The 10,000-nt window shown below is 56.0% G+C and overlaps 2 non-coding genes and 1 pseudogene across 2 annotated transcripts; all 3 read left to right on the top strand.

Moving 5' to 3' along the window:
- Positions 1-3,363: 3,363 nt before the first annotated feature.
- Positions 3,364-5,256, top strand: LOC126315885 (small subunit ribosomal RNA). Its single transcript, XR_007555992.1, has one exon. It is a non-coding gene; the product is annotated as a small subunit ribosomal RNA (ribosomal RNA).
- Positions 5,257-5,625: 369 nt separating this feature from the next.
- On the top strand, positions 5,626-5,780 carry LOC126315867 (5.8S ribosomal RNA). Its single transcript, XR_007555975.1, has one exon. It is a non-coding gene; the product is annotated as a 5.8S ribosomal RNA (ribosomal RNA).
- Positions 5,781-5,968: 188 nt separating this feature from the next.
- LOC126315863 (large subunit ribosomal RNA) overlaps positions 5,969-10,000 on the top strand; it is a 6,580-nt pseudogene continuing 2,548 nt past the window's right edge.

Below are 10,000 nucleotides of genomic sequence, written 5' to 3' on the forward strand. Positions count from 1 at the left end.
CTAACTCAATTTGTCCCTTAACCTAACTCAATTTGTCCCTTAACCTAACTCAATTTGTCCCTTAACCTAACTCAATTTGTCCCTTAACCTAACTCAATTTGTCCCTTAACCTAACTCAATTTGTCCCTTAACCTAACTCAATTTGTCCCTTAACCTAACTCAATTTGTCCCTTAACCTAACTCAATTTGTCCCTTAACCTAACTCAATTTGTCCCTTAACCTAACTCAATTTGTCCCTTAACCTAACTCAATTTGTCCCTTAACCTAACTCAATTTGTCCCTTAACCTAACTCAATTTGTCCCTTAACCTAACCCACGTTGTCCCTTAACCTAACCCACGTTGTCCCTTAACCTAACCCACGTTGTCCCTTAACCTAACCCACGTTGTCCCTTAACCTAACCCACGTTGTCCCTTAACCTAACCCACGTTCTCCCTTAACGTAACCCACGTTGTCCCTTAACGTAACCCACGTTGTCCCTTAACGTAACCCACGTTGTCCCTTAACGTAACCCACGTTGTCCCTTAACGTAACCCACGTTGTCCCTTAACCTAACCCACGTTGTCCCTTAACCTAACCCACGTTGTCCCTTAACCTAACCCACGTTGTCCCTTAACCTAACCCACGTTGTCCCTTAACCTAACCCACGTTGTCCCTTAACCTAACCCACGTTGTCCCTTAACCTAACCCACGTTGTCCCTTAACCTAACCCACGTTGTCCCTTAACCTAACCCACGTTGTCCCTTAACCTAACCCACGTTGTCCCTTAACCTAACCCACGTTGTCCCTTAACCTAACCCACGTTGTCCCTTAACCTAACCCACGTTGTCCCTTAACCTAACCCACGTTGTCCCTTAACCTAACCCACGTTGTCCCTTAACCTAACCCACGTTGTCCCTTAACCTAACCCACGTTGTCCCTTAACCTAACCCACGTTGTCCCTTAACCTAACCCACGTTGTCCCTTAACGTAACCCACGTTGTCCCTTAACGTAACCCACGTTGTCCCTTAACGTAACCCACGTTGTCCCTTAACGTAACCCACGTTGTCCCTTAACGTAACCCACGTTGTCCCTTAACCTAACCCACGTTGTCCCTTAACCTAACCCACGTTGTCCCTTAACCTAACCCACGTTGTCCCTTAACCTAACCCACGTTGTCCCTTAACCTAACCCACGTTGTCCCTTAACCTAACCCACGTTGTCCCTTAACCTAACCCACGTTGTCCCTTAACCTAACCCACGTTGTCCCTTAACCTAACCCACGTTGTCCCTTAACCTAACCCACGTTGTCCCTTAACCTAACCCACGTTGTCCCTTAACCTAACCCACGTTGTCCCTTAACCTAACCCACGTTGTCCCTTAACCTAACCCACGTTGTCCCTTAACCTAACCCACGTTGTCCCTTAACCTAACCCACGTTGTCCCTTAACCTAACCCACGTTGTCCCTTAACCTAACCCACGTTGTCCCTTAACCTAACCCACGTTGTCCCTTAACCTAACCCACGTTGTCCCTTAACCTAACCCACGTTGTCCCTTAACCTAACCCACGTTGTCCCTTTGCCTAACATAGTTCACTGCTCGGAATCTCTGGTGTCGTTGTTATCCTCATGTAGATGTCTTGCGAGTGTTGCTTACTTTCCACATATTCCCGCTATCCACTGTCAATTGTACTGCAATAGGACTATATCGCCCCCCCCCCCCCCCTCTGCCCCTCTCTTTGTGTCTCCGTCCTCTCAAGCTGGTCGGTCTGGCGTTTGAGTGTTAAATGAGCCTCGCAGCTGTTCAGTTGCGTTCAGATGTCGACGCCCTCAGTGTACGTCGTGGTATGGTCTGTGTCCATTGTCCGCTGATGTCGTACGCGTAACCCACACGCTGTACCGATCATCGGTAGTTACGTACAGAGTGAAGTAGTGTGATACGTGTGACCGTACGCTGGCTGTGCCCAACGGTGTCGAATCTCAATTTCCATATGTTGTGCTCGATGCTACTTGTCTCGTCTCCCAATAACAGCTAGGTTGCACTGTGGTACGCCGTAGAGGCGTGTGGGAGGAACGTACGAACGCATTGTATGTCACCCTGGGTCGCTGGGGGTGGTGGTGCGGTGAGTCAGGTCAGGTCAGCGTGAGCCGTGTGATGTAGTGACGCGTGTATTCCGACTTTGTCGTATTGCCTCACACAAAGTGCTACCCTGGTGGACCGCGTTCCATATCTGGGACATGCCGCAGATGCCGGTTGACAGTGGATCGCGGAAGGGACATCGCATACGTGCGCGGGCCACCTTCCACGTGTTCTCTTCTGCACATGTCGCAGTGTGTATGTGGTCTGATGTAGCGTGTCGTGACACATGACATCCTGGCATGCAAGAATTGTTGAATTCGCAAATGTAGGTGGACATCTACGTTTACTGCCCAAGATACGCAAATGAACTGGAAATCCGTTGTTGAGCGGTTGTTCACGCTGGAGGTGAATCTGTGATGGCGACGATCGGTACAGCTATTAACCGGTTGTTTCAGCGGTACCCGCCACATCCACACACGTGACTAGGCCCATGTGGGTATGAAGCGATACGCGGCGGTGGCTTGGTGGGACTGTTCCCGGCCGGTGAAGGGGGGCCGCCCGGCGTGTTGGCCGCGCGCTGCGTGGGCGCACGCGCAACAGGCGGCTGGTGGGGGGCGCCGAGTGGCAGGAGCGCCAGCCGACGGGCTCGGCAGGCGGCGCAGCTACGCTGCGGCGCACCCTGCACGCGGCGCCTGGCGGCCAAAGTTGGTTCAGCCGAGCCCGGTGCGAAGCGCGGTGGACATCTGCAGTGTGCTGGTCTGATTGAGGACTGTGTGCGTTGAGGATGCGCCGCCGCCTGGCACTCGGCGCCGCGACGCCGTCTGCTGCTCGGTCGCCCCAGCGGTTCTCGCAGGTGGTTTGTATCGCAGTTGTGCGGACGTGTTGGCGCGTGCGCTGTGCTGGGAGAGTTCGCTTCTGCACCCAAGTGGGGCTTTGCCCTTGTGTGGCGCTGGCGTTGGAGCTGCCGGTCACCATAGGTGGCGCGTGTTGTCTCCCGCCGGCAATGCCACGACAGCACGCTCCCGGGCCTCTGTCGGCAGCGGCAAGCTCAGTTGGGAGCAAGGGTGTTCGCACTAAAACCGTCTACTCGCCTAACTCCGGGCGATTGCGCCTCTCTCGAAACCGACCAAGTACCTAGGACGGCGCTGCGCGCCGCCGGGACCTGAGAGGGTTTCGAGGTGTATCGTGCAGGGGAGCTCGGCCTCCTCCTGTTTGCAGAATAATTGAGCGGACGCTTGCGTGTTCGCGCGGGCCCCCGGGACACACTCCCGGGCGGCCGGCTGCTCAGCTCTAGTTGACGCAGCTCCCTGGTTGATCCTGCCAGTAGTCATATGCTTGTCTCAAAGATTAAGCCATGCATGTCTCAGTACAAGCCGCATTAAGGTGAAACCGCGAATGGCTCATTAAATCAGTTATGGTTCCTTAGATCGTACCCACGTTACTTGGATAACTGTGGTAATTCTAGAGCTAATACATGCAAACAGAGTCCCGACCAGAGATGGAAGGGACGCTTTTATTAGATCAAAACCAATCGGATTGGCTTGTCTGGTCCGTTTGCCTTGGTGACTCTGAATAACTTTGGGCTGATCGCACGGTCCTCGTACCGGCGACGCATCTTTCAAATGTCTGCCTTATCAACTGTCGATGGTAGGTTCTGCGCCTACCATGGTTGTAACGGGTAACGGGGAATCAGGGTTCGATTCCGGAGAGGGAGCCTGAGAAACGGCTACCACATCCAAGGAAGGCAGCAGGCGCGCAAATTACCCACTCCCGGCACGGGGAGGTAGTGACGAAAAATAACGATACGGGACTCATCCGAGGCCCCGTAATCGGAATGAGTACACTTTAAATCCTTTAACGAGTATCTATTGGAGGGCAAGTCTGGTGCCAGCAGCCGCGGTAATTCCAGCTCCAATAGCGTATATTAAAGTTGTTGCGGTTAAAAAGCTCGTAGTTGGATTTGTGTCCCACGCTGTTGGTTCACCGCCCGTCGGTGTTTAACTGGCATGTATCGTGGGACGTCCTGCCGGTGGGGCGAGCCGAAGGGGTGCTTTCGCGTCCCGAGGCGGACCCCGTTTAAATCCTACCAGGGTGCTCTTTGTTGAGTGTCTCGGTGGGCCGGCACGTTTACTTTGAACAAATTAGAGTGCTTAAAGCAGGCAAGCCCGCCTGAATACTGTGTGCATGGAATAATGGAATAGGACCTCGGTTCTATTTTGTTGGTTTTCGGAACCCGAGGTAATGATTAATAGGGACAGGCGGGGGCATTCGTATTGCGACGTTAGAGGTGAAATTCTTGGATCGTCGCAAGACGAACAGAAGCGAAAGCATTTGCCAAGTATGTTTTCATTAATCAAGAACGAAAGTTAGAGGTTCGAAGGCGATCAGATACCGCCCTAGTTCTAACCATAAACGATGCCAGCCAGCGATCCGCCGCAGTTCCTCCGATGACTCGGCGGGCAGCCTCCGGGAAACCAAAGCTTTTGGGTTCCGGGGGAAGTATGGTTGCAAAGCTGAAACTTAAAGGAATTGACGGAAGGGCACCACCAGGAGTGGAGCCTGCGGCTTAATTTGACTCAACACGGGAAACCTCACCAGGCCCGGACACCGGAAGGATTGACAGATTGATAGCTCTTTCTTGATTCGGTGGGTGGTGGTGCATGGCCGTTCTTAGTTGGTGGAGCGATTTGTCTGGTTAATTCCGATAACGAACGAGACTCTAGCCTGCTAACTAGTCGCGTGACATCCTTCGTGCTGTCAGCGATTACTTTTCTTCTTAGAGGGACAGGCGGCTTCTAGCCGCACGAGATTGAGCAATAACAGGTCTGTGATGCCCTTAGATGTTCTGGGCCGCACGCGCGCTACACTGAAGGAATCAGCGTGTCTTCCTAGGCCGAAAGGTCGGGGTAACCCGCTGAACCTCCTTCGTGCTAGGGATTGGGGCTTGCAATTGTTCCCCATGAACGAGGAATTCCCAGTAAGCGCGAGTCATAAGCTCGCGTTGATTACGTCCCTGCCCTTTGTACACACCGCCCGTCGCTACTACCGATTGAATGATTTAGTGAGGTCTTCGGACTGGTACGCGGCATCGACTCTGTCGTTGCCGATGCTACCGGAAAGATGACCAAACTTGATCATTTAGAGGAAGTAAAAGTCGTAACAAGGTTTCCGTAGGTGAACCTGCGGAAGGATCATTACCGACTAGACTGCATGTCTTTCGATGTGCGTGTCGTGTCGTGTCGCGCAACACGCTACCTGTACGGCAGTGGCCGTGCGCCGCGTGCGGAACCACGCGTGCCTCTCAAAACTAGCGGAAGTGTTGTTGTTGTTGTGTGGTACGAGCGCTGAAGCTCTGGAGCGGCTGGCCTGCGGTACCTGGCGCCTGGCGCCGGTTTTGAATGACGTTCGCCCGAGTGCCTGTCCGCCCCGGTGTGGAGCCGTACGACGCCCATCGGCTGTGAGGCCGTTGGACACAAAAAAATAGTGGAACAGGGGCCGTCAGACGCCTCAGTCCCGCAAATGCTGCTGTCTTGAAAGAGACAGTGGGAGACTGAAAAGGAAAAGATCACCCAGGACGGTGGATCACTCGGCTCGTGGGTCGATGAAGAACGCAGCAAATTGCGCGTCGACATGTGAACTGCAGGACACATGAACATCGACGTTTCGAACGCACATTGCGGTCCATGGATTCCGTTCCCGGGCCACGTCTGGCTGAGGGTCGGCTACGTATACTGAAGCGCGCGGCGTTTGTCCCGCTTCGGAGACGTGGGAGTGTCGTGGTCGCCTGTGTGGCCGGCCGCGTCTCCTTAAACGTGCGATGCGCGCCCGTCGCCTGGCGGTTCGCATACCGGTACTTTCTCGGTAGCGTGCACAGCCGGCTGGCGGTGTGGCGTGCGACACCTCGTACAACGACCTCAGAGCAGGCGAGACTACCCGCTGAATTTAAGCATATTACTAAGCGGAGGAAAAGAAACTAACAAGGATTCCCCCAGTAGCGGCGAGCGAACAGGGAAGAGTCCAGCACCGAACCCCGCAGGCTGCCGCCTGTCGTGGCATGTGGTGTTTGGGAGGGTCCACTACCCCGACGCCTCGCGCCGAGCCCAAGTCCAACTTGAATGAGGCCACGGCCCGTAGAGGGTGCCAGGCCCGTAGCGGCCGGTGCGAGCGTCGGCGGGACCTCTCCTTCGAGTCGGGTTGCTTGAGAGTGCAGCTCCAAGTGGGTGGTAAACTCCATCTGAGACTAAATATGACCACGAGACCGATAGCGAACAAGTACCGTGAGGGAAAGTTGAAAAGAACTTTGAAGAGAGAGTTCAAAAGTACGTGAAACCGTTCTGGGGTAAACGTGAGAAGTCCGAAAGGTCGAACGGGTGAGATTCACGCCCATCCGGCCACTGGCCCCCGCCCTCGGCAGATGGGGCCGGCCGCCCGCGCGGAGCAATCCGCGGCGGGGTCGTGTCCGGTTGCCTTTCCACTCGCCGCGGGGTGGGGCCGTTCCGGTGTGCGGTGGGCCGCACTTCTCCCCTAGTAGGACGTCGCGACCCGCTGGGTGCCGGCCTACGGCCCGGGTGCGCAGCCTGTCCTTCCGCGGGCCTCGGTTCGCGTCTGTTGGGCAGAGCCCCGGTGTCCTGGCTGGCTGCTCGGCGGTATATCTGGAGGAGTCGATTCGCCCCTTTGGGCGCTCGGGCTCCCGGCAAGCGCGCGCGGTTCTTCCCGGATGACGGACCTACCTGGCCCGGCCCCGGACCCGCGCCGCTGTTGGCTCGGGATGCTCTCGGGCGGAATAATCGCTCCCGTCAGCGGCGCTTCAGCTTTGGACAATTTCACGACCCGTCTTGAAACACGGACCAAGGAGTCTAACATGTGCGCGAGTCATTGGGCTGTACGAAACCTAAAGGCGTAATGAAAGTGAAGGTCTCGCCTTGCGCGGGCCGAGGGAGGATGGGGCTTCCCCGCCCTTCACGGGGCGGCGGCCTCCGCACTCCCGGGGCGTCTCGTCCTCATTGCGAGGTGAGGCGCACCTAGAGCGTACACGTTGGGACCCGAAAGATGGTGAACTATGCCTGGCCAGGACGAAGTCAGGGGAAACCCTGATGGAGGTCCGTAGCGATTCTGACGTGCAAATCGATCGTCGGAGCTGGGTATAGGGGCGAAAGACTAATCGAACCATCTAGTAGCTGGTTCCCTCCGAAGTTTCCCTCAGGATAGCTGGTGCTCGTACGAGTCTCATCCGGTAAAGCGAATGATTAGAGGCCTTGGGGCCGAAACGACCTCAACCTATTCTCAAACTTTAAATGGGTGAGATCTCCGGCTTGCTTGATATGCTGAAGCCGCGAGCAAACGACTCGGATCGGAGTGCCAAGTGGGCCACTTTTGGTAAGCAGAACTGGCGCTGTGGGATGAACCAAACGCCGAGTTAAGGCGCCCGAATCGACGCTCATGGGAAACCATGAAAGGCGTTGGTTGCTTAAGACAGCAGGACGGTGGCCATGGAAGTCGGAATCCGCTAAGGAGTGTGTAACAACTCACCTGCCGAAGCAACTAGCCCTGAAAATGGATGGCGCTGAAGCGTCGTGCCTATACTCGGCCGTCAGTCTGGCAGTCATGGCCGGTCCTCGCGGCCGGCCGCGAAGCCCTGACGAGTAGGAGGGTCGCGGCGGTGGGCGCAGAAGGGTCTGGGCGTGAGCCTGCCTGGAGCCGCCGTCGGTGCAGATCTTGGTGGTAGTAGCAAATACTCCAGCGAGGCCCTGGAGGGCTGACGCGGAGAAGGGTTTCGTGTGAACAGCCGTTGCACACGAGTCAGTCGATCCTAAGCCCTAGGAGAAATCCGATGTTGATGGGGGCCGTCATAGCATGATGCACTTTGTGCTGGCCCCCGTTGGGCGAAAGGGAATCCGGTTCCTATTCCGGAACCCGGCAGCGGAACCGATATAAGTCGGGCCCCTCTTTTAGAGATGCTCGTCGGGGTAACCCAAAAGGACCCGGAGACGCCGTCGGGAGATCGGGGAAGAGTTTTCTTTTCTGCATGAGCGTTCGAGTTCCCTGGAATCCTCTAGCAGGGAGATAGGGTTTGGAACGCGAAGAGCACCGCAGTTGCGGCGGTGTCCCGATCTTCCCCTCGGACCTTGAAAATCCGGGAGAGGGCCACGTGGAGGTGTCGCGCCGGTTCGTACCCATATCCGCAGCAGGTCTCCAAGGTGAAGAGCCTCTAGTCGATAGAATAATGTAGGTAAGGGAAGTCGGCAAATTGGATCCGTAACTTCGGGATAAGGATTGGCTCTGAGGATCGGGGCGTGTCGGGCTTGGTCGGGAAGTGGGTCAGCGCTAACGTGCCGGGCCTGGGCGAGGTGAGTGCCGTAGGGGTGCCGGTAAGTGCGGGCGTTTAGCGCGGGCGTGGTCTGCTCTCGCCGTTGGTTGGCCTCGTGCTGGCCGGCGGTGCAGGATGCGCGCGCCTGCGCGGCGTTCGCGCCCCGGTGCTTCAACCTGCGTGCAGGATCCGAGCTCGGTCCCGTGCCTTGGCCTCCCACGGATCTTCCTTGCTGCGAGGCCGCGTCCGCCTTAGCGTGCTCCTCCGGGGGCGCGCGGGTGCGCGGATTCTCTTCGGCCGCCATTCAACGATCAACTCAGAACTGGCACGGACTGGGGGAATCCGACTGTCTAATTAAAACAAAGCATTGCGATGGCCCTAGCGGGTGTTGACGCAATGTGATTTCTGCCCAGTGCTCTGAATGTCAACGTGAAGAAATACACCAAGGACTGGCAAGAGTCAGCTGAGCTCCTCATGAGTACCTTATTGCCCGACGATAGTAGCGAAGATGAGGACGAGGAACAGGGGAATTTGAGGCGACAACTCCATGAGCTGTATGCCGATGAGACGCCTGTTGCTCCGTTCACTGAACGTGAAGTTACCGCCGCAATTCTTGAATTGCGCCGTAAAAAGGCGACGGGCCATGATGGACTCGCTGCCGAGGTTCTCCAAGCCCTGTGCGCGGAGATCTGCCCTTACCTGACTAACCTCTACAATGAGTGCTTACGTCAGGGACGGGTACCAGAATCGTGGAAGTTGGCCGAAGTGGTCATTCTGAGAAAGGGTGAGGACAAGGATCCGGAAGTGCCGAAATCATACCGACCCATCTGTCTCTTGAACTCCATGGCTAAGCTCCAGGAGAAGCTCCTATGCCTTCGGCTAGAGCAACACCGGGAACTTAGGGGACGCAGTCCCGACCAATATGGATTCAGGAGGGGTCTGTGTACAGAAGATGCTATAAACAAGGCAATGTTGTTGGTGGACACATCTACAGCCAAGTACGTTGCGGGGATAATGGTTGACATCGCTGGGGCTTTCGACAACCTATGGTGGCCGGCACTGTTCGACAGCCTAAGGAAGTTGGAATGTCCTGGGCCCCTGTACCGGTGCCTGCTAGACTACTGCCGTAACCGGCGGGCGGTTTTGCGGTGCCCGGGGCGGGCGGTTGAGAAGTCGATCACCAAGGGATGCCCACAGGGCTCGGTCTGCGGTCCCATATTCTGGGATGTAGGCCTCGAGCCTGTGTTGGCGGAACTAGGAGAACTGCGACAAGTGCGAGGCGTAGTAGCGTACGCCGATGACATCCTTCTAGTGATAGAAGGTGACTCTCGGGCAATGTTGGAAGTAAACTGCAACGCAGCGCTCAACGCCCTGCAGCAGTGGTGCCACAAAGTGAAGCTGAAGCTGTCTGCTGAGAAGACTGTGTATATCTTGCTGCGCGGCCGTTTGGCACGTGGCCCTGTACTCCGAATTGCTGGCGGTGCCAACGATGGAGCTATCAGGCGAACACGCATGGCGAGGTATCTGGGAATACACCTCGATGAGTCCAGACTGTTCTCTGCGCATATCGAGATCGTATGTCGCAAAAGCCAGGCTCTCTTCCACAAGATAGCCAGTATTGCAAACAAGCAATA

The sequence above is a fragment of the Schistocerca gregaria genome, unplaced genomic scaffold, assembly GCF_023897955.1.
Source record: "Schistocerca gregaria isolate iqSchGreg1 unplaced genomic scaffold, iqSchGreg1.2 ptg000578l, whole genome shotgun sequence".
NCBI lineage: Eukaryota > Metazoa > Arthropoda > Insecta > Orthoptera > Acrididae > Schistocerca > Schistocerca gregaria.